The sequence below is a fragment of the Dermacentor variabilis genome, unplaced genomic scaffold, assembly GCF_050947875.1.
Source record: "Dermacentor variabilis isolate Ectoservices unplaced genomic scaffold, ASM5094787v1 scaffold_12, whole genome shotgun sequence".
In the NCBI taxonomy this organism is placed as follows: domain Eukaryota; kingdom Metazoa; phylum Arthropoda; class Arachnida; order Ixodida; family Ixodidae; genus Dermacentor; species Dermacentor variabilis.
The window spans coordinates 39,513,959-39,538,528 of NW_027460280.1; the positions used below are offsets into that span (position 1 = coordinate 39,513,959).

At 46.7% G+C, this 24,570-nt stretch overlaps 1 protein-coding gene and 1 non-coding gene across 2 annotated transcripts in view; both read left to right on the forward strand.

Annotated features, from left to right (window-relative positions):
- The window catches only part of LOC142566359 (neuropeptide F receptor-like), a 338,465-nt gene that overhangs the window by 194,052 nt on the left and 119,843 nt on the right, over positions 1–24,570 (forward strand). The gene's annotated exons all lie outside the window — the stretch shown is intronic.
- TRNAS-CGA (transfer RNA serine (anticodon CGA)) lies at positions 18,032–18,104 on the forward strand. The gene has a single exon. It is a non-coding gene; the product is annotated as a tRNA-Ser (tRNA).

Here is a 24,570-nt window from a genome sequence, read left to right on the forward strand (position 1 = left end):
CAACAGTCGCTAGAATTTAACTTTCTCTCACAAATGGAAGAAATTTCATTAAAATCGGTCCAGGGGCTATCTCAAAAACGCGTTTTTGTGTTTTACACCTATTTGAATGGGCCGCGTCTGAGTTGGGCCCGAGCTAAAGCTTCCTCTTAAAGATCGCTGCGCTATAAAGCGCACCATTAGTCTTATATGCCCCGGGCAATGGGCGCTTATAGTTGACCAAGCGCTCTCATTATTCGTGAAGCTCATATCAGGTGAAGAGCGAGTGCAACGGCTTCCTCGTCACGGCGTGGCATATACGCTATCGACCTCCCAAGAAATGTTGAGTTGCTTGTACGACACAGTAGCATCTGATCTGCCTTAAAACTGTGTCCGAGAATTATTGTCACGCCTGCGCATGTTCCTTAGAAGTGGCGCCGCGACCTTCAGTTCTTTCTCTGAGTGCATGTCGACCCGAGTTCATGCGTATATGTACGCGGATGCGCTTGACGGAACCATGCGTATTTCCAATTCCTTACAGTACTGGCGACTGTGCTGTAACAGCAACCTTCTGCGAGTAAATATATTCGGTTTTCTCTTACCGAGAGAAGCAGGACCAACAACAAGCACACGTGGTGGCGTCCATCGAGGCACTTTACGAGAGCTGCGCCGGCTAGCCTTGTTTCGTCGGCATCCTCCGGCGCGAGGGGCAAAGTGGACGCCACGCTGTTTGAATCGATCGTGCCCGAACAAACCTAATCAACGATGGACGCTGACAGAGGAAATCGAAGAGCGTAATTGGCGCCGAAGCGGAGTGGGTGGCCCCTGATCCTTGCGCGGCACCTTGTATAAGTGCCCGGTGGGGAGGTTTGCCGACAGGAAATGAGGCGCGTGCCATCATCGGCCAACTGTTTGGGTGCGAACGCTTTTCATTCTACTTCTTTACACCGGTCACTGCCTCGCTCTCTGCATTCTCTCTCTTTTTCTCTTCAATTAAGGAGTAGCAGTTGCACTTGAAATCAATCTGCAAGGCTCGTAGAAGTGACCATATTGTCGATTTTATGCGCATTCGCTCCTACAGGAAACACGAAGAGAACAGCGCAGGAGGCACTTGCACGTTGTTTCGGAGGGGCCTTCATCGGCGGTAAGAGCACAGGGAGAGAAAAAAAAAGAATCTTTGTTGAGGCGCCTGTGTTTGCCGGGTGAGTAAGCTGGTGGAAGGTCAAGCTCGTTACAGCCAAACGAATCGCCCAGGAAACCCATAGCTCTCCAATTCGCCCACGGTAAACAGACGACATGACCCTTTTTATAGTTTATAGTGGGGGAATGTGGCATAATGTCAAGGAATAGCCGGGGAGAGTTGTTAGTAGAGTTTGCAGAACGGAATAATATGCGGATAATGAATACCTTCTTTCGCAAGTGGGATAGCCGAAAGTGGACGTGGAGGAGCCCGAATGGCGAGTCTAGAAATGAATTAGACTTCATACTCTGCGCTAACCCTGACATCATACAAAATGTGGACGTGCTCGGCAAGGTGCGCTGCAGTGACCATAGGATGGTAAGAACTCGAATTAGCCTAGACCTGAGGAGGGAACGCAAGAAACTGGTACGTGAGAAGCCGATCAATGAGTTAGCGGTAAGAGGGAAAATAGAGGAATTTCGGATCAAGCTACAGAATAGGTATTCGACTTTAACTCGGGAAGAGAAGCTTAGTGTTGAAGAAATGAACGGCAATTTTAAGGGCATCATTAAAGACTGTGCAATAGAAGTCGGTGGTAACTTCGTTAGGCAGGATACCAGTAAGCTATCGCAGGAGACGAAAGATCTGATTAAGAAACGCCGATGTATGAAAGCCTCTAAACCTACAGCTAGAATAGAACTGGCAGAACTTTCGAAGTTAATCAACAAACGTAAGACAGCTGACATAATGAAGTATAATATGGATAGAATTGAACATGCTCTCAGAAACGGAGGAAACTTAAAAGCAGTGAAGAAGAAACTAGGAATAGGCAAGGGAGGAGGAGTATTTTAATGATTGGAAAATGTAGAGAGGTCGGCCGGATATTGGAGCATCTGGCCTGCTACTCTACGTAAGGGAAGGGAAGGAAGGAACAAAAGGGCAAGAATCACATGTATGCGTAAAGAGACCAAGCCGGCAATATCACTACTAATATGGATTAGATAGTTCAAGTGGCTGAGGAGTTCTATAGAGATTTATACAGTACCAGTGGAACCCACGACGGTAATGGAAGAGGGAATAGTGTAGAGGAATTTGACATCGAACAAGTAACGCCGGAAGAAGTAAAGAAAGCCTTGGGAGCTATGCAAAGGGGGAAGGCAGTTGGGGAGGATCAGGTAACAGCATATTTGTTGAAAGATGGTGGGCAGTTTGTTCTAGAAAAACTGGCCACCCTGTTTACGCAATGCCTCAAGACCTCGAGCGTACCGGAATCTTGGAAGAACGCCAACATAATGTTAATCCATGAGAAAGGAGACGCCAAAGACTTGAAAAATTATTGACCGATCTGCTTACTGTCCGTTGCCTACAAACTATTTACTAAGGTAATCGGAAATAGAATCAGGAACACCTTAGACTTCTGTCAAGCAAAAGACCAGGCAGGATTCCGTAAAGGCTACTCAACAATAGACCATATTCACACTGCCAATCAGGTGATAGAGAAATGTGCGGAATATAACCAGCCCTTATATATACCTTTCATTGATTACGAGAAAGCGTTTTATTCAGTCGAAATATCAGCAGTCATGCAGGCATTACGGAATCAGGGTGCAGAGGAGCCGTATGTAAAAATACTGAGAGATATATATAGGGGCTCCACAGCCACCGTAGTCCTCCATAAAGAAAGCAATGAGATCCCAATAAAAAAGGTCGTCAGGCAGCGAGATAGGATCTCTCCAATGCTATTCACAGCGTGTTTACAGGGGCTATTACCTTGATTGGGAAGAATTGGGGATAAGAGCTAATGGAGAATACCTTAGTAACTTGCGATTCGCTGATGATATTGCCTTGCTTAGTAACTGAGGGGACCAATTGCAGTGCATGCTCACTGTCCTGGAGAGGCAAAGCAGAAGGGTGGGTCTAAAAATTTATCTGCAGAGAACTAAAGTAATGTTTAACAATTTCGGGAAGAGAACAGTAGTTTACGATAGGTAGCGAGGCACTGGAAGTGGTAAGGGAATACATCTACTTAGGGCAGGTAGTGACCGCGGATCCGGATCATGAGACTGAAATAATCAGAAGAAGAAGAATGGGCTGGGGTGCGTTTGGCAGGCATTCAGAGATCATGAACAGCAGGTTGCCATTATCCCTCAAGAGAAAACTGTATAACTGCTGTGTCTTACCAGTACTCACATACGGTGCAGAAACCTGGAGGCTTACGAAAAGGGTTCACTTAAATTGAGGACGACACAACAAGCTACGGAAAGAAGAATTATGGGTGTAACGTAAAGGGGGGGATAAGAAGAGAGCAGATGGGTGAGGGAACAAACGCGACTTAATGACATCTTAGTTGAAATTAAGAAAAAGAAATGGGGGCATGGGCAGGACATGTAATGAGGAGGGAAGATAACCGATGGTCCTTAAGGGTTACGGACTGGATTCCAAGAGAAGGGAAGCGTAGCAGGGGACGGCAGAAAGTTAGGTGGACGGATGAGATTAAGAAGTTTGCAGGGGCAACATGGCCACAATTAGCACATGACCGGGGTAGTTGCGGGAGTATGGGATAGGCCTTTGCCCTGCAGTGGGCGTAGCCAGGCTGATGAGGATTATTGTTTAATCGGTTACGGTAGAATAGAGAGAAATGAAGTAGCCGACCTATTTTCTGCTCCAATCTCCTCGTAGCAAAACATCTCTATGAAAACAAAATACCAGGCATCAGACGCTGTTGTTGCCGCTAATCAGAGACAGCAGGGCCGGTATTTTGTAGCGAGGCCTTTTCGGATTCTATGCTTTTTCACGCTTTTCGCGCTTGGCCAGTGGTCATAGCGACGGTCTGCCCACATTATCAAGGGGATCGGACGGCCGTGTGTGGTGGATGATAAGAATAGCATAGAATAAGGCATAAGGCATCGTTACAAAATAGCGGCCCAGTAGAGAGCCTACAGTGAAGCAGAAGAGTTGGCTACATTGAACTTTTGACGCACACTGAATCACACACCTTGCGACCGTTTATCCTTTAATGAATTGAAAGTAGCGTTTAAATTTCGCTCCACTTCAGCGTATCAGCGATATCCAACATTATGGTGCAACGCACACTTCACAAGGAACTTTCGGTACGTTGAATATCTCCGCAAATTTACTCTTTGGTTCACACCCGTTTTTGCAACCTAGCTCGCATTTTACGACAGCGGTGGACAGTAGCCTGTGCTGTTATTGTCAGTGTATTTAATTTGTTATAGTAATAATGGGGGCCTATTTACTTGCCTTGTATTGCATTATAAAGTAGGCGTTTTGCTGCCGCCGTTAAGCTCGTAATTTATTCAATACATTTTTTTTTAGTCATAAAAAATGCGTACCGCCCGAGAATTCGAAAGACATTTTTTTTTATTTAGGTCATGAGTTTGACAAAAAGAACTCATTGCTTTGGGTTGCCGTTAAAGCTTAGATGAGTTGGTAAAGCGCGATACCAGCTCTCAAAACAAAGGTTGTGTAGAAAGGAGGTCTCTCGCCTTCTGTTAAATTACCTACAGGACACGGCTTTGGCTTCCACACGGTGAACTGAGGAGTGACCATATGTAATTGGGAGGTCTGTGTCTGATTATGTGATTCATTTATTTTAAGTGTCGCTACGGTGGAGCAATTGCCGGCAGCAACAGCAAGGCTAATCCCACCAGTAGCCTACAACAACTCAACTCAACTCTCAACTCAAGTAAAACGTTCGCGTCCACAGCGGCAGCATTCGATGGTAGCGTAGCGCGAAAACGACCGCACAGCCAGATGTTGGTGAGATTGAAAAAGTTCCAGGCGGTCAAATGTATTCCGGAGAGCTCCAGAGCAACGCATATCGTAGACGAAACATTGTATTGGGGCATTATTTTGAAAGTACACTAAAGAGACGACTTTTGCGGTAAACTGTGATTACCAATCCTAAAGTTCTCCCTCAGCGATTCTCAACGAGAGAAAATACTATCCGGGAAACTGCCACGTGTAGGCGAAAAAACCCGTTGCTACTTATTCGGCTTAGCATCGTCGAATGGCCGCATCGAGACGCATTATAAAGAAACAAGCGAGCAAGAAATTCAGCAAAGAAACCACGAAAAAGTCAAGAAATACAAACTACTCTTGTTACCCAAATTGTTATGTTTCCCAGACTCTTTTTGTTTGTTATAGGCGAAAGTATTCCCCCTGTTCAGACGTACGCTCCCATGCTCCAGAGCTTCTCTGAGGAAGGTTTGGACTAGTTTATTCCACGTCGGTCGGCTGTCACTCGGCTGGCTACCTTCTGGTTACAGGGAGGAACGCAGCTAGACCAGCCGTGGTTGCTTAATAGCTTTGGCGTTACGCTCCTAAGCACGAGGTCGCGGGATCAAATCCCGGCGACGGCATTTCTATGGGGGTGAAATGCAAAAACGCCTGTGGTACCGTGCTTATGCTGCGCGTTAAAGATCCTCAGCTGGTCGTAATTAAAGGGAAGCTGAAAGGTTTTCCAGAAAAAATGAGTGAATATGTGTACATAATGGTTTTCAACCCTCCGAATTCGAATATCGTATCGAAATTGAGCGAAAGAAAGCGCAAATATATTTTATTTCGACGAAAAGTGCAGCAGCGGACACGCCCAGATCGTGCGTCTCGCTTCCGCCTGCGATTGGTCGGGCGCCTCGTGACGTCAACTCTTGTGACCGACCGCTGCCGCTACACATGAAGCGCGGTGCCAGGTAGTTTGGGGCTGTAATGGAAAATTAAGAGGTAATGGAAAATTTAGAGAGACTGCTTTTTTCTGAGGAGTTCGGCGTTACTCCCTACATGTACGAGCCGATTGCGAAGAGCCGGCCTCTCTAAGAAGCAAACGATGCTGGTGCGAGCAGTGCTTTCGACGCGAACGAAAGCGAAGTCTTGGGATCTCGTGTTGGAAATGCTCTTTGGTGAGTATGTTTTTTGCAAAGCGATCTAGTGATCTCGCCGATCTTTCGCCGATCTAGTGAGCTCGTTTCCGGTCAAACAACTGTAGTGTTGTGTTCCTGCATGCCTCCTCGTGGAACGTAAGCGGGGATGCGATCGTCGGCATTTGTGCGCTGTCCAAAGCTGTCGGCAATCTACAAAGACGGTTTAAACGCGTGAAAAGCTTCCTGGTTCATGCAGTACGTGTAGTCACATGCAAACTCTGCATTTGCACTGCGTTATGGTAGCTGCATGCAGGCTGTTTTACAACACACGTGCAAATAGAAAATTCGCGGCGCTTTGCGACGAAACCTGCGTCAAGGGCGGGAGATAAACATGCACTTTCCGTTCAGCGTGCTAACACGAAGGAGCTCGCAGTAAGTCAAAATCCAGGTTTGGGCGAGTTCGTGTATCCATAAGGCCTTCCAACACCAGTTATCATCAGTCAGTCCGCACTCGTGCGGTCTTTGTTTTCGTTGCTCTGATCTTTTCGCGCTGCGTTTAGAAAGCCTGCTAGTGGCAAGTAGTCCTCTCTCATTCTGTGGCCATATACAGCAACTGCGCAGGCCGAATTGCAGGGCTGGCCGTATACCGCCACTCTACATACACGCAGACGCACCAACAAAGGAATGCAGGGTCAATCGAATCAGTTTACGATGGTACGCACGCAGAAACAAGCACGGTCAGGCACGGTCGCGCAGGCTGCGAAGGAATAAAACACTAGAGTTGACGTCACAAGACCGCGGTTTCCGGTCTCCGCTCGCATCGTCAGCGTCAGCAGCAGCGCGCGGCATTCGACGGGGGGCGGAGCTACAGCGCAATTTTAACCAACGGTTACGTCGCTCCTAATTGAACCCCCCCCCCCCCCCCAAATTTTACCTACATGGTTTATAAGGTTCCCGCATCCGTATATGAGCGTCTTATTGAATTCGACAGACTCTTCAGCTTCCCTTTAATCCGGAGTCCCCTACTATACGGCGGGCCTCATAATAAGATCGTACTTATGGCATGTAAAACCCCCAAATTAAAGTTTTTTTAGGCACATAGGTCGTCTTTCGCTGACCATGCAGAATGCCGCGATGCTCGGAAGCTGCGGTACACTGCCCACCCTTGCTGCTTTTTTTTTTTTTTATCCGCGCTCCCGGCTTTACGAAGCATCAAATACCGACATCAAAATACCGACGTTTGTAGCTAACATCACGCGGAATTCCTTCATGGGAGGTGCTTTATTCTTGTATGACAGTTATGTTCTCCCTATTTATCATGAAGGTAACTCCTAGAGAGGTAAAATCAGGTAAAAATACCATTTCTTTTCTTACCTCCTTATCATGCTAATTTAACGTGGAAGCACAAACTGTGCGTCTAGAAACATTTTAGTCGCAGGTTTATCGTTCGTATAGATGCCCATTTTGATGTTGGTGCGTATATTAGATTTCCAGAGCCTCAAAAATGTTTGTTTGTTTTTGCGCGTTTCCTGCTATTGCCATCTTATTTATAATGTTATAAGCCGCTGCGCAACCTCGCCGAAGGGCTACCATTATTCACACAAACACCTTGCCGGTGCGAAGGCTGGTAATAATAGCTTTGCAGGAGACGAGAGCATCGCTGTGAGCAGGGCTCAACTTGCTCTGCGCGACGATACACTTGCAAGTGATTTAACGCACTTCTGCGATCACTTCACGCTTTTGACCGACTTATTCCAGAAAGTTTATTTCTAGGTTGCTACTCTGATCCGGAATGTAGGGCTCATTTTGGGCATTGCGGAAAGGTTTACACCATCTCAAATAAGCCTGTTCCTGGGGGAGTTAGTCCGAAACTTCAATCGGTCTCGGTCAAAAGTTCCGAATTTTTCGGTACTAAAAGTATCGTAAAAAGTTCCGACCGGCGAGCATTCTACAATTCCAAACGACATTGGATCATCGAACGTTCCAATTACAAGTTTGTGCCACAAACTTCAATGAATGGATACTGGATGGGTGCTAGCTGGTTACAACGAGGACTGGGGGCCTGTCGTCCCCCAGTCCTCGTTCCAAGTGGTGCGCAAATAACGTTCATCTTCAATGGACGTTGAACGTTCCTTTTCTGCATACAGACTAATAATTAGTGAAACGAGGCACAACATGAAACCCGTAAGTCTTGAGATAGCGCATGTTTGTCACTGCTCTCAGAACTTTTCTCATAGTGTGGAGTCACACTATATTTTAGATAAATATGTTAGCCTACGCAACTTGCCTCATTTCGTTTTGTCAAGAAAATAAAACGAATTTCACAAAACAAGCGTTTACTCGGGTTTGTTCCCTAGAAAATCATGATTTATCCTCAGATGCATAGCCGAAGTTCTTATTCATTGAGCGTACACAAGCTTAAAGGATGCTATTTGTATACAACTTAAAGACTGTATCTACCACTGCAACGGTAATATACACGACTTAAATGACAGCTTTAGTGCCCGTTATAGGTGCCTAAAACCGCATTTTTTAGTCCATATGCAAACATCCGGTCTCTAGTAATTACTCATGCCATGCGCGCGTTATAGGTTCAAAAACAATCACATTGTTTCTTCTTGACTCCTAATGCAAAAGTATTTCCTTGGTTTTCAAAAGCGTGCTTCTACAGCGTTTGCTTATTGAAAAGGCACGCCCCGAAATAGTTGTGAAGAAAATGTTCGTACGCCTAGCCCCAACGTTGAAACCCATCTGGCTGTCCTCTGCAGGGGCGTGTTTCGTCGCAAGGTAATTGTAAACCAACCTTCGACTGCACTCGTCTTCCGCAGCCGGCCTGAAGCAATCCTTTGCCGCACGACTCGGGCATATGCTCCGCTTATATTACTGCCAGCATGGCGCCCTGCTGCTGCTATTTTGTTTCCACAAGCCAGTCTAACCTAACCGAATCTTATTGCTAATATCTAACCACTCTGGATGTGTTACATAGGCCGGTTGTTACCGCGTAGCAACGCGTTCATGCAGGACTCTGAGTACGCTGCCTTTTTTACGGGTACGAAAGGGAAGAAAGGTTTGCGTAGCAGTGCTCGGGTTCTACGCGTTGGCGCGGTTCACCGGGCGAAGAAGAGAAGTGCTAAGCTAACGTCCTGGCCGGCTGCTGCCGGCTCGTCACACGTGTTGACTTACGCAAGAGGGCGAAGCTGGGGAATGGGCGAGGGTTGGGGCTGAGGCGTAAATGTCCGTGTGATCGAACACTCGTGCGGTCTGGCCTTGCGGCGGATTCTATCCAGTGACCAAACGCGCGCCACAACCGGCATCGCCACCAAGCTGTCTTCTGGTTCCGGGAAACACTTTCGTTCTTCCTTTAACCACCTCACTCGTTTTTTTTTTTTTTCAACACCGGCTTGCTGGGTTCTTTGTGTCCTTTTCCTCGGAGCGCCAGGCCAAGGGCTCCAGAGCCAAGGCGCTGCTGCTCAGCGGGTTTCGCAAATGGCGTCTTCGTTCATCCATGGCACGTAAGAGAGAGAGAGAGGGTAAAAAAAGAAAGCAGCTAGGAAATAGAAAGCCGGTAGACCGACAAGCGACGCGAGACAAGAGAGTCAGGTTCTTTATCTTCGTGACCGGCACTCCCTGATCATCCCGGCTTTCTCTTCTTTTGAGGGGGGGGGGGGGGGGTCCATCTGAAAGGAAAGAACGCTTGAACAACCCTCGGAGAAAGCAGCGAGCTTGGCCGCATCTGAAGGAGCCGTGAAGTCTGCGTGTCGGACTTTCACTCGCTCCTTTCGAGTTCGCTGCTGCCGCCTTCCGGAAAATCTGTTCGGAAGTTTTATCGGGAGAATCTGTTCGAAAAATTGTGATGCGCTCACGCCTGCGTGGAATGGCTATGCTTTTCTCTGTGTCTGTGAGAAGGCGTACGGAAAAGCATGCGAAATTCGCTCGAAGCGTGGCTTAGTTAAACTTTCGAAAGCCATTAGAAAGAACGAAAATGTGCCGAAGTCTGGGAATCATTGTGGAGGCATTCAATATTTGCCACATTTATAGTACAAAGATATCTCTTAAAATTGTGGTTTGCCACCAAACATACTGCTTATTTTGTTCACGAGCGACATGGATCATCCTAAGCACTTTTCGCCGCCTCTGGTATTATTACAGAAGAAACAAATTTGACATTTTAGTGCGAATAGCTCAAACGCAGAACCCCGAAACAGATATTCATCCTAAGAAATAAACTGTTCACGCGAAGGAAAGTCGGCAAATGGCAAGCAAGTCTTACGAACGAAAGGCTGTGGGAATTTTGACACTCTCTTTGGACAATCTAATGAGCAGCATTTTGCAATAAGACTCAACTGAACTATCGCAGTGCAGACAGACAAAGAATCCAGAGGTAGCAAATGTTTCCACAATACAATGTGCAGTCACAAAAACGTTTTTACCTGTGTAAGCGTGAAGTTCACAAACTTAATGTAAAAATTTGGCTGCGGCTTAGCTCAGCTAACCCTGGATATGCAAAGCGAAAGATTGGTTTAGCCTGGTTAAGTCTTGGTTTCACTTGGTTAACCTTTGATTTAGCTATAATTATTATACTTATGTATACAGTCATCGTTAAGCCAGTTATAACGGCTGTGCCTAGGTTGGCGGCTAGAGATGACTGTGGTTAGGCTTGGGTAGACACGCATCATTCGACGGTGCGACGCCTGTGGTGCCATAGGGAAAGCACAAGTGCTAGGCATGCAAAGAGACGCCGCGAACATGCGCAGCGTCGAAGCACAGACACAGAGGGCAACAACGCGTCGCTACATTGATCTCGACGGTGCGACGCCTGTTGCATTCTGGACCCTCTCCAGTGAAGCAGCTCGCCGAGCGATATCTGCGGGGTGGCAAGACACCGCTTGGCAACGACAGCTTAAAGCCTTCCGCTGCCGCGCAACGCTCAGAGAAGACGGCCAGGCCTCGCTCTCTTCCATGGCCAACCTCGCACTGACTACATAGAGAAAGAAATTTCAACAAGAGCGGACACTCCCATAGAGCCCAGCGGCCGAATTGACTGTAGCACACCAAGCGGATGTTGTTGACTCCTTCCGGTTTCGGTTTTGGGCGCGCGCGTTTTGAACACCCCTTGGTACACGCCGCGCCGGCTCCGCTGCTCGGCGCGGCATTCATTTTTTCTTTCTTTTCGCTTCTGCTGAGCCTCGCGTGGCCTTGGCGTGGAATCGTTTCATTATTAAGTAGAAATGATTGCGATTTACCTTTACAAGACTGCACCGAATCTGTCAGGTGCAATTTCATAAAGAAAACGAAAGACGCCTTCCGAAATGATGAAACGTTTATTTTGCTCTATATAAATGCTCGTTCCGGGCTTCTGCATTCATCCAAAGTTGTGGCACCAGGTAAGCAGCAGTCGTTGCCGTACGATGCTCCACCGGATGCCATCAGCTGAAAGAAAGTAAATTACAAGCATGTATAATATTGGTATATTGACCTAACAGGAGTATTTCATGTAGAGGCGAAACGTGCGTAAGTGGTGAATGAGCGGCATTACAGATAAATTCACTTTTACGTATATTTCGCAGCAAAGACTCCTCCCAAACAATGCTACAAAATTTTCAAGCAGCCCTCCTTTCCCGGGCATTATTTCCTGCACTTCAAGTGCACAAATACACGGGTGACTGCGCGTTTTTAAAGCAACTTGGCCTCAGTCGACACGATGGTACGCCAAGTACACAAAGGTGGCTACAACACAGGCTCAGCCAGACCATGTTACACGCTCGCAGAATGCCTTCTAATCGCACTGAAGTCGGACTCGTGGGTGCAAAGCCTGTTTTCAGTCGCTCAGAATACATAAATGTCATAATCTTGAGCTCCTCCTCGTTATCTTTTACGCGTCCTGCCGGCGCATGCAACACTCCCGTGTTATCTCTCGGCAATCGCTCGTCGCGTTTTCGAGAAGCGTGAGTACCGAAATAAGGTATATGTTGTTGCAGGGCTATAAAATGCGTCACAAACTTGTCCCACTAAAATTCAGTACACGCAAAACCAACTCACTATGGCCGGCTTGCTTTTTTGCTAACACCTTCACAACCCCAGGCGCGGCGAGCAAGCCTCAAGATATCCTAAAGAGTTACCAAATAAATTGCAATACTTTTTCGGGTCAGAGAATGCGTAACGAACTTCTACCAGTAAGATTCAGTACACGCGAAACTGCGGCACACCGCCGAGCTGCTTTTCGCAAACTGAGTCAATAAGCCGGGCGCGGCAACCGTGCTTCTAAATTACCCCAAATACAACGACGTTAGTTACAATAATGTTGGGGGCCACAGAATGCGCGAAAACTTGTCTGTCTTGGGCGCTACGACGTAGTACACGCATGTACAGTCTGTTTCACACTTAGGGGAAAACTCGGAGCGCGTGGCATCGGCGATGCGGCGAGCGCTGGAGTCGCGCGGCGGAAGCAGCTCGCGCAGGCGCAGGCGCTCTAGGGGCGGAGTCGTGATCTGCGTCGTCTGCTACGGCGGCGCGCGCTGGCCGCATTGTCGGGAAGAGTACTACGGTCAGAGGCAGTGTGCGTATGCCATTGTTACTGCGGGAACTGAGCCGATATTCCTTATTAAGCGTTGTGCAACGCCAAACTCTGAGCTTTCATTGGCCACATTCGAGTTCCACGAACTTCTTTTGACGACATGCTTCTTTCGTTCTTTCGAAAGGCCGGGGTACTTAGTGCGTGCACGTATATTTCTTCGCTGTGTGTGTTACCGTAACACGCAACGACAAGAAAGGGACACCGAACTCTGCGCGCAACGTGCTCGGTCTTTATTTGACGCGAAAGGAAAACAAAACACTCAATATAATGACTATGCGAGTTGAACACGGTGAAACAAACGGATAAGAATAAAAGAATGCTTTAGGTTAAGGCATTGAGCTCAAAGCGTTTCTTCTCGACAATAGTTCATTACACAAGACAGGCTCTGTCAGCCGACAAGGAAATGCACGCGGCACGCTCCGAACATCACTTAGTATCTCGTCATATCTCCAGCGGCAGCGATGACAGCGCTCATTCTGGAGGGCAGTGAGTTGCAAATTGAATCGATAAGTCATGCGTTCATTCGCAGCACGTCCGACTCGATGACGATGGTCGACTTTGTGGTGATTTGGCGCTTTTTAAACTTCTGAAGATAAAAAAAGTAAATGACCTTGAAAAGGAAATGCAGCGTCATCTCCTTCCTTCGCTCATTGGTGATCGAAGAACGGTGCGGCTCTCTACAGACACAGGACGGTTTACATGATACAAGACTGATCTGAATAAAGCTGGCGCTTGTCCGTCTTAATTCATTCCAGCTTTTTCATCTGACCACAACGGTGCTAAATCGTTAGCCTTGTTCTCATGGCCCGTGTACCAGAGAAAGACTGAAGATTATTGTACTGTGTTCTAGGAACTATACTCAAAAGAAGATATCAGAGATGACAGGACGGTCTCTTAAAGCTGTCAATAGGATATTGCAGGCCTACAAGAAAGAAGGGCGCATCAAGGATGCCCCTCGCGGAAATCCCCCAAGGGCCACAACGGACGAGGAGGATTTGTCCATTGTTGCGGCTGCTGTTGACGCCCCCCACGCTTCGCTTCAAGAGCTACGACAAAGCTTGCAGCTGAAGGCTTCGCGGTCTACCGTGAGGCGGCGGCTCAATGAAGCCGGCCTGAGGAGCAGATCAGCCGCGCAAAAGCCATTACTTAGGGCCACAAATAGAGTAAAGCGGCTCCATTTTGCGCAAGAACATCAAGGGTGGACCGTGTCACAATGGAAAAACGTTGTATTCAGTGATGAATCCACGTTTACGACCGCTGGCGACCAGCGAGAACGAATTTGGCGCCCTGCCAAGACACGGAAAGTTATTTTCTGGAAGCAATTGTTACTCAACCATACAAGACAGTAGTTCATAATATTTAAGTTCGTTTACCTCGCATGCGGATCCAGCCTAATTTTATTTGCTTTGGGAAGACGAATAATTCAGTGTTAAGATATTTCTGCACTTAAGTAAAAAGTGCAACTATAATAGGCTAATATATTTGCTTAATAAGGTAGGCCTCTGCACCTCGAGTGAACAACTTATTGCGGTAAGTATTGAAGTTTCACCATCGCAGGCAGTGCATGCGCTTGTGATTCGAGCCAGTGCTCGCAATGCATGCTGTAAACATGAACTTCTGTGTGGTTGGTCCAGATTATTAGACAAGTTCATTATCTAATCTAAAATACCCGTAATCAATAGATGCTTTCTTTTCTTGTCCCAGCTATATGCCGCAGTACCTGCAACGGGTCGCTGCGAGCGGGCGCACAAGTGTGAGCGTGTGGGCTTGCATTACCAAAGATGGTCTTGGTCCACTGATACGCTTAGAAGGCAAGTTCACCGCTGAAAAAGGTACGGGGCAATCATAGACGATGTACTCATTCCCCACGTTCTTGACGGCCCGTTCCCGGAAGGCGACTATATATTCCAACACGATAGGTCGCCGATCCACACTGCTCGTGTTGTCCAAGAACTGCTGCATGAGCGCGGCGTCACTGTCCTGGAGTGGCCGCCCCAATCCCCGGACCTCAACATCATTGAAAATGTCTGGGGCTTATTGAAATTATCGCTGGCGCGCCATCCTCTGCATGGGTTGTCCGAGGACAGGCTCTGGTCCGCCATCGTGAGCGAGTGGGACGTGCTCCGAATGGTCACATCACTTACGGAGTCACATTACACATCACTGCCCTCCAGAATAAGCGCTGTCATCGCTGCCGCTGGGGACATGACGAGGTACTAAGGGATGTTCGGAGTGTGACGCATGCATTTCCTCGTCGGCTGACAGAACATGTCTTGTGTAATGAACTTTGTCGAGAAGAAACGCTTTGAGCTCAATGCCTTAACCTAAAGCATTCTTTTATTCTTATCCGTTTGTTTCATCGTGTTCGACTCGCATAGTCATTATATTGAGTGTTGCTTTCCTTTCGCGTCAAATAAAGACCGAGCACGTTGCGCGCACAGTTCGGTGTCCCTTTCTTGTCGTTGCGTGTTACGGTAACACACACAGCGAAGAAATATACGTGCACGCACTAAGTACCCCGGCCTTTCGAAAGAACGAAAGAAGCATGTCGTCAACCCGCCGCGGTTGCTCAGTGGCTATGGTGTTGGGCTGCTGAGCACGAGGTCGCGGGATCGAATCCCGGCCACGGCGGCCGCATTTCGATGGGGGCGAAATGCGAAAACACCCGTGTACTTAGATTTAGGTGCACGTTAAAGAACCCCAGGTGGTCGAAATTTCCGGAGTCCTCCACTACGGCGTGCCTCACAATCAGAAAGTGGTTTTGGCACGTAAAACCCCATATATTATTATTATTAAGCATGTCGTCAAAAGAAGTTCGTAGAACTCGAATGTGGCCAATGAAAGCTCAGAGTTTGGCGTTGCACAACGCTTAATAAGGAATATCGGCTCAGTTCCCGCAGTAACAATGGAATACGCACACGGCCTCTGACCGTAGCACTCTTCCCGACAATGCGGCCAGCGCGCGCCGCCGTAGCAGACGACGCAGATCACGACTCCGCCCCTAGAGCGCCTGCGCCTGCGCGAGCTGCTTCCGCCGCGCGACTCCAGCGCTCGCCGCATCGCCGATGCCACGCGCTCCGAGTTTTCCCCTAAGTGTGAAACAGACTGTACACGCGCAAATGCGTCACACGGCCGAGCCGGTTTTCGCTTACTGCGTCAATAAGCCGGGTGCGGCAAGCGTGCTCCAAAACTACCGAAATAAGTTACAGTAATGTTGGCGCTCATAGAAAGCGCCGCAAACATCTCTCAGGAAGAGTCATTAACTCAAATTAACTGCGCCAGGACGGCGGAGCTGTTTTTCGCTAACTGCGCCACTCGAACTAAGCCTAAATGTGCTTAAAATGCGCCGCACACTGTCAAACACAATTTCTCACCTTGCCGTAGTCCAGTAGGGCAGTGGTGCCGTGTCGAAATGCAGACGATACGCAAGAAAAGCATAGAGAAGGCCGGGAGCCCAAAAACATGGGCTATATATCCATAACAGACGGGTCGGCGAGCACGCGAGCTTCGTACGCACGACCGGCCTCGCTCACTCCTGCGGCTTGTCTGGCGCATGACGTATGCACGCGCGTCTGGCGTGCCGCTAGCTTGTTGCTAGGCAACGAAACAAAAAGTTGCAAAGTATAAGTTCATTTACACGCAAAAATTTTTCACTTTTAGTGGGAAGGAATAAAAAAAATAAAACGTTGTCTGGAAGTTTATTTCACATTCTTTTTTTTCTGATGCTCGCGTCAACTGACGGTTGTTGTTGAAACTAGGCGTGACGTGTTTCCTGTTGCCAGTTTTTGAAGAGTGTCCCCTCTTGTTGAATTTCTTTCTCTATGCTGACTACGCGAGCGCAGCTCCCCTCTTAGCCAAACAAGCCAAACGCGCGGCGAGTCACGTGGTCAGGCGGCGGCAAGCGCACGCAGCGGCGCCGGAGTTCGGCGCGGCGAGTCACGTGATGCGTTGCCAAGGCTACGGCACAGCTGCGGTCAAATGAAGGTGAAACTCGCGGCGACGGCGAAACTCGGCTTGACGAGGTTAGCAAAGCTTTCGCTTTAAAATAAAAGACGGGGCCAGAGGCGCAACACTATAGGCGAACTTGTTCTTGCATGCTAGAGCTATTCAGTTGCAATTTAAAAAATATTACAAACTACCACAATGCACACCATTGTTAATCCTATGTCATCTCCTATAGATGGATGTATCCAACTTTCTTGTTCGTCCGGTAAAGTTTAACACGACCCGGGCTCAGGTCTCCCACGGGGGAACGTCAAGGCCCTGCCTCAACACCGCCTCACGGGCTTGCTGTACTGCCCACGTCTGGATTCCGAGGTCTGACCTGCGCAGAGCGGCGGCACACCTCAATGACAGGGTCCCCGGAGCAATTGTCTTCCTTCCTATAACTACATTGCACTCCCACAGCATTTGTTTGAGTGTTGCGGGTCCTTCCTGGCACAATTTGCACGTGTCGTCCTGATGCTTATCTGGGAAGATACGTTTCAGACGGAATGAATTAGGGAATGTGTTCGTCTGGAGTTGTCTCCAGGCGACGGCCTGCCTCCTGTTCAATCTCCTAACGCTTCCTATTTCTTTTGTAAATCCTCATCAACGTGTGCCGCTTCTTCGTGGTAGTATAACTTTGAAAAAATGGGAGTAGTAAGGCTGGAAGAGGCTGTGTTACTGGAATGTGGGCCTCCTTATGGTAAATATACAGGGTCTTTGAGCTAACACTTTCAAAAATTCTTAAAGGTTGCCTGTGGCAGACAGCGAAATTCTAGTTCATGAGCTGTTCTACTCGAAGCGGCGGACACTACTTGCACAAACAATTTAAATGCATAATGAACTAATTAACAAGAATTAACTAGTTAGCATTTAATTAATAAATTACCTTACAGCCCATATTGCAATTTACACATTCTCGCCGTGGAGTTCGCAAGGCCGATTCACTTGGAACGAATTCTCAGGATGACAGCAGTTTCGAGGTATTAATTCCCGAACGTTGCGGAGAAATGCATGGGCATTCCAGTTACTTTTTAAACAAAACGTTGGTTTACGCGTTCAAGCACAAAAGTAACTGGAACGCCAAGCATTTCTCTGCGACATTGCCACGCGACTGGCCGCTCGAGTCACCTTAGTGTGTATATATATATATATATATATATATATATATATATATATATATATATATATATATATATATATATTCGTGGACCCATAACCGAGGGTCTCGAATCCGGCAACATTGATGGCTTCAGGTAGCATATGTGGGTTTATTGACCACTTGCCTTCACCCAAAATGATCACGTTCTCGTGACGCCTGCGGCAACAAGGACGTTCCACGTCCGCCGCCAAGGTCTGTGAGTGGTGGCACTGGCTAACACTCCCAGGGTTCTACTAGGAAACATAAATAACCAAGAAAGTGGATGGGGAAACAGCGCCGCGGTAGCTCAATTGGTAGAGCATCGCACGCGAAATGCGAAGGTTGTGGGTTCGGTTCCCACCTGCGGCAAGTTGTTTTTTCATCCACTTTATATATATATATATATATATATATATATATATATATATATATATATATATATATATATATATATATATATATATATATATATATATATATATATATATCAGGGTGCGCGATTCTAAATTAGCCTGGGGCTTGCTTTCGTGCGGCGACATTAGGCGCCGAAATAGTGAAGGCACCAGACAGTTTTTCATTCGCTCCCAGCGGTGGCAAGTACGCGGAAGTGATGTGCGCATGTGTGCGCTTTGTGCTCTGCTTCTCCGTTCCATCCTACGATGTAAAATCTCACTCTCCCTTGGGGCAGCTTTAGCTGGTTTTCTGTGCGTTTACCTCCTAAGTTTGCGCGGTTATCATTAACGAAGCAAAGGAATTTCTCTGGACATTTCTGTGAGGCAAGTTTACCCATTCGCCCGCCCCCGGACTTTCCTCGTTTTTCTCCTGTGAAGGATGCTTTTCCATTGTGTAAGGCTTCTAGCGGGAGAGCCGGACAAAGTGTGCGATCTCCGTCTACTCTCAAATGCGCAGGGGAAGAAAGAAACGTTAAGTGAAGAAAAATACTTGTATCAAGGACCGCGTAAAAGTGCCGTGTACGAGTGAGTAAAAGCGTCCAAGCAATGCAAGGCTCAGTCTCTACAGAATAATAGAAAGTCGCAGACTGTGTGCTGTTAGAACCGGAATTTCAGTATCATGAAATCACGGAACAGTGGGTCTACAACAGAAGCTGCAATAACCTACTCAACAAAGGAATAGGACAAGTGTGAACATTCGTATGCTTTTCTTTTTGAATCTTTCGGCCAATCGACCACATATGTGGCCTCTATGTGGTGGTTCACCTTCTCGTTTTTTTTTTTTTCGTTTTTTTTTTTGTCATGGCAGACATTACGGTTCTATGAACTACAATCTGTCTGCCTTGGATGGCCGGCGTCTCTCGCATGTCGCAAGAGAGCTTCGAGAAAACTGAAGATCCTACACACTGTGGCAGTCCGTTTATGCGAGGTTTTCATTAGTGTTTGCTAAGAACGACGTTCTTGTCTAGCAACAACATGGAAGTAAAGAGCACGCAACTAAGTTGGAAACATTTCCGCGGTGAAACGCGTCATTCGACGCAAACTTGTGGCCCTCAAAGTCACAGATTCCACGCATGACGAAGAAATGACGACATGGCGGGGGGACGACAGTGCGCTCACCCCGGCTCATCTCGTGCGGCACGGTGACGTAGCTCTATTTTGTCGTTTCTCGGACTCGCACAGGTGGCCTTCGCAAAAATTTAAATATAGTCATTAACTGTGGCTCTTCCGATTCGTAATCTATTATTTCTAGTCCCAGTTCATCACTAGCCTTAACCCCTGTCTTCTCTCTTTATTTCCTCCTCCATCACTCGCCTTGTTAATTTTAGGAAGCGTGCTGTGGAATGCTACAAGTCACTACAGACCATCATAAGGCCGAGAATAAGTACGTCCCCATCATGATCACTGCAACTGTGCCGATTTTGTGTGCGTGTGCTACTAAGTTCTTGTTTCTCCATTCTTCAGACATATATTTCTATAAAAGTATAAATTTCGGCATTTATGTACACGCGTCAGCATTGGCGCCTGACAATAGCAATACGACACTTTGTTTATCTCAAATTAATATATTACGTTTGCTTGCACACATGAGACAGGGGTCCGCGAATCCCACACGAGGCTGGCGTGCAGGTGGAATTCACTCTGGGATAAAAACAAATCGAGGCTTTAATTGCAGGGAGGGAGGACTGATCGAAAAGTGTCCCCAAACAGATCGACTCGTATTTCGTAATTAAAAAAAAGAGGTTCGTTTAGCGCAAGCACGTCAAGAAAAGAAAAGTATAGACAAGACACAGCACTAACTTCCAACAGGGATGTTATTCATGCAACCAGTGATAGACACACTTCTGCGACAACACGCGACATACATGCTTGCATCACCGTCTCAGAAATTCAATCTTCAATTACTTTTGTGTTTTTTAGCTTGCACCAAACAAACGTTTTTTTTTTTTAAATGCCACATCTAAAAACCCAGACAGCCGCGATGGTAGTTTCGCAAGTCTTTTCTGAGCTCCGTGTGATGGGGGTCTGGTCACTGGATGCCCAGTTTTCACCGGTTTGAGAGTAGACGTAGAAACAGACGCCTCTAATTGAAAAGCAAACAATCTTTATTCATAATGTGAAAAAGTAAGCACTAATATCACATAGATGCTTGCAGCTTACAACTGTTACTTTTACTGTAACTGTTACAGCTTACAACAGTTTAATGGCACCCAAGGAAAGCGAACACGCCTAAATGCTCACTTACAACTCAGAAAGCGTATAGAGCACAAAAATCTGATTTGCTTGGGCTAATGTGCTCTGCAGTGCGTGGTCGTTAGTGTTGGAAGAGGGCAGGAATACCGCAGCGCATAAATCCAAGAAATACCGCTTTGTAGAACTACAACACAGAATACAAAAAATGGTCCCCATGATTTTGCAGCCATCTAATTTAGTAGATGATCATTGCGAAGTGGATTTTTTTTGCTTCATTATGAAAAAGGTGACGGCTCCAGTAGAGATCGCGCTTAGCAATGACTCCTAAACACCTGCTGCACGTAGATGACTGACCGTCGATGCACATAGAGTAGGAAGGCATCGACTTGCGTATAAGTGCTACTAATGCACATTTTCCCAATAGCTGCACCCAAACCTTCTTTGAGAAGGTATGCACATGTCATAGTTTCCGCCTTCGGAATTCTTGCACGCACATAGGCCGTCTAACTCCAGAAGCCTAGATGCAGATATCGTGCGAGCATCTGCGCAGAGCGAGACATCAGCGGTTTGTGGTGGCGATTCGGCAAGCCCGAAAAGAGCGAAGTTGAAGTGGCCGGAGAAAAACATGTATACCAGATATTTTACGAGTATATTAAAAGAAAAAGATAGAAAGAAGATTTATGGAGTAACGGGCATTACGCATGAAGTCAACCTCTCTGACACATACACTTTATAAAAAAAATAGAGGGAGAGAACTGTAAACTTCTAAATTTACTCAGCAGGAACAAAAAGAAAAAGAAAACATTAAGTTCGGTTGGCTTGAAGTTTCTCTCCACAATTAATCACGCTTGTTTCCATTGCGTGATGAGGACCCTTTTAGTCGCGGTGCCATTAAAAGTGTGCTGAACGCTTATAAGTCACCGTGCTACCAACTTTTACGTCAATTCATTCGTTTTTAATTAGTCTGTTCCGAAGTTAATCATCCACACTACTACAGCAGCAGCTGTTCAAAGTGTGATACCTCGATGATTCAGTATTCCAGTGTATTTATATGATTTGGAATAACAACCCTAAAACCTATGAAATATTTCTTTGCATTTACAACTTCCATTTTTCCCAAACTGTTTGAAAGAAAACACTCGGGACAAATCTTATTGTCAATTTTTCTTGCAGTTACTTCTTTGTCTTTGTATCGCGCCTAACTTGTGAGAATAAGCGCACTCTCACTCAGTTGGTTATTTTTTTGATGAACGTCTCTCTCGCTGTGTCCCCATACAGACATCGGTTGTGCATAGAATGTATAAAGATGTACCCTGGAAAGGCTTCGAGCACCAACATGGGAGGATTTGTGCACAAAAAACAACACTGTTTTAAAGAAGAGAAGGTGCGTAAGCAACGAGCCAGCAAGCAGATTAAATTCTGTATAAATTGCGAAATTCTATATTCAAAAAAGAAATTCCTCAGCAAATAAGGCGCCACTGCTCACAGCTCACGTCATCACATGCCGTAATCGAAATGGCGTTCATAAAAAAAAAAAATACTGAGAAAGTGTTAAAAACTTTGTCCCTCTGTACCTGAAAACCTCGGCTGAGGCTTTCTCGTTCTTCCATTTAATACCATTCTGACGCATAATCGTTAAAAGTGGTCGGTAGCTAGATAATCTTATTCACAAAACTACCGTTCGAGGGCGTACTCGGAAGAAACATCAATGCACTCCTGTCGACACACATGCGCACCTCGTTACGGTGATGACGCGCAGCTTAAGCCGCCGAACGACAAGCGGATTTAGACGGTGGCGTTGAAGCGCGTGATTGATTGCTTCCCACTGCTTCTTCTCGGTGGAATGAGCTTACAAGATGGTAGATTGGCAGATTTACCGGCACTGACACCTGCTCTCGTTGAACAAAATAAGGTAAGTGCCTACATTGTGTAGAAGCCCGTAATTCAAAAGTACCTATAGACAAGAAACATTCAAAATATGATGGGGACCTCGACAAAAGAAAAAAAAAAGCCTTGCTATCGCGCATACGAGCCTCCCTTTATCTCGCATCGATCACGGCAGGCGATGTTCTCCGCGAAAATATGTTAAACACACTCGGCGCAACGAGCAGGGAAGTTGGGCAGAAGTGTTACGGCTTGAAGTTTTTTTGCATTGATTATGAATTTGCGCGGAAATTTCGGAATACTGCACGGTAATCGGTCTCACCACGTTGGACTCGAAAATCCTGCGGGCACAATGGATGTATTAGTCTTTCTAAGTCTTTTATAGGAAGAGATCTACAGAAGCGACGAGAATGCTTGCACAAGGTTTTCTTTTTTTTTTTTTTTTTGCAGACCAGGACTAGTCATGTCTGATGAGGATGTTTGTTAAGCATATGCGACAAAGATACTCCATTTGAGTGATTGTTGGGGTTTAAAGTCCCCAAGGTGCACAGCTAGCTATGACAGACACTTCAGTGAAAGCTCGGAAATAATTCTGGAGCGGAATGGAATTTCGGTGCACGAGCGTTTTTGCGCATCACGCCAAGTGGTTGTGATGGATGCTCGCTATCCATCAGCAATGGCGGCCCTTCCTTTCTTTCACGGTTTGCTTCTCGTAAAGGAAGGCTGGTGATGTTCTTTAGCGGATTCACAGCAAGGATACGCGGTCATTGGTGACTGTCTGTGTAGCCGAAGCTTACCCAATATACGCAGATATCCAATAAACGTAATTGTGCGTTCCTTGGCTATCTCCTGTGAGGTATCAAATGCGGCGTGAGTGGTTCACTTCTCATTGGCAAGTATTCCGCAACAGGCAGCGCTGAGTCCACGTAGGCACAAGGCAAAATAAATCAGCCGCAGACGGCCTCTACTCACTTTACCAGCAAGATGGCTGCGGTTGCTGTAGGTGACTGCAGGAGTCCTGGCGTTTTGTATACTCCAGGTGTGTGAAGCGAAGTGAATACAGACACAAGTGAAGAACGAAGAAATAAGAATTGTACTCTATATGGAGAGCAAGTCCAACAAGAAAATTTTAATTTATTCTGAGCTGACTGAAGCAAAGCATGTCGTTCTAGTGATACGATGTTGGGAATGCCTGCGTACTTATGAAATACCGAAGAAGTGAGAATTAATAAAGCTCTGTAGTGGCTTTCGTTTAGGTATGTATTTGCAATAAACTTACGAAACGAGTCAGATAATTTTTAGCGCAACGCCTGTTGATAGCCTTCCTGCGAGACACGGGGCTCATCGACTCCTGGTGACTCATCCCTGATCTCAACTTGAAGGAGGATCAGGCGGAACAATTGCCGGCTATGTATGCCAGGCTAACCCCGCCTGCTTCAACATCATCACCACCACCACCACCACCACCATCTTCATGGCTCAATTTGCTTTGGGAATCAAAAGTAACGCATTCCTTACGCGTAAATCTCCAGTGCCTTATGCGTTGCTTTTCCTCATGAAAGTTGTTCCAGCGCGAAAAACAACAGTGCCTAAAGCCATGCATAACTTCACAAAACAACAATTTTCTCACATAACTCAAAACCACGCCCATTTGTACTTACATATCACAGAAGTAAAATAAAGGCTTTGGAATAAAACATCATGGACAAAACAATATCAGGAAAGTGTCAAGATTATATGCGAATGTCCAGTGCATATATTCAACTTCTTTCGGTTAAATCAGCCCGGGACAATTGCTCGTTATCTTATGCTACCCTTCAAAGAATTAACTACTTCTCTTGAAATACGTTGCGTGTGACAAACAGTGACGTCAGTTTGGTTAATTTCTACGCTGCACCTGCATACATGTAACTGAACTGCAAATTGAGACGAAGCAGGGTTTTCACTCATTGTTCGTGCACTCCATGATAAGCAAACTTACACATCTATCAGAATGCCCAACACAGGTTCACCCGCATGACAACCGCACCTATGAGCGATACCGGCTTGGCTAAGAACAGACTTGGAAGCAGTCCTAATGCTAGAATCATTGTATGCGGGTCACGACTCCCAGACTTCCTGCGGATGGCTGCGCATAACCGCTCGAGTTTGAAACCCTGACAGCAGGGCGACATGCGCACCGTTCCTCGTGGGCCCACTTCTTTAAGCCGGGAGAGAGGCGACGTACGCACGGAATGAGCGAAACGTTTTTCAATACCTTGTCTTGACGTTCCGTCCATTCGGTTCGCGTGAACGTGCCATGAGAG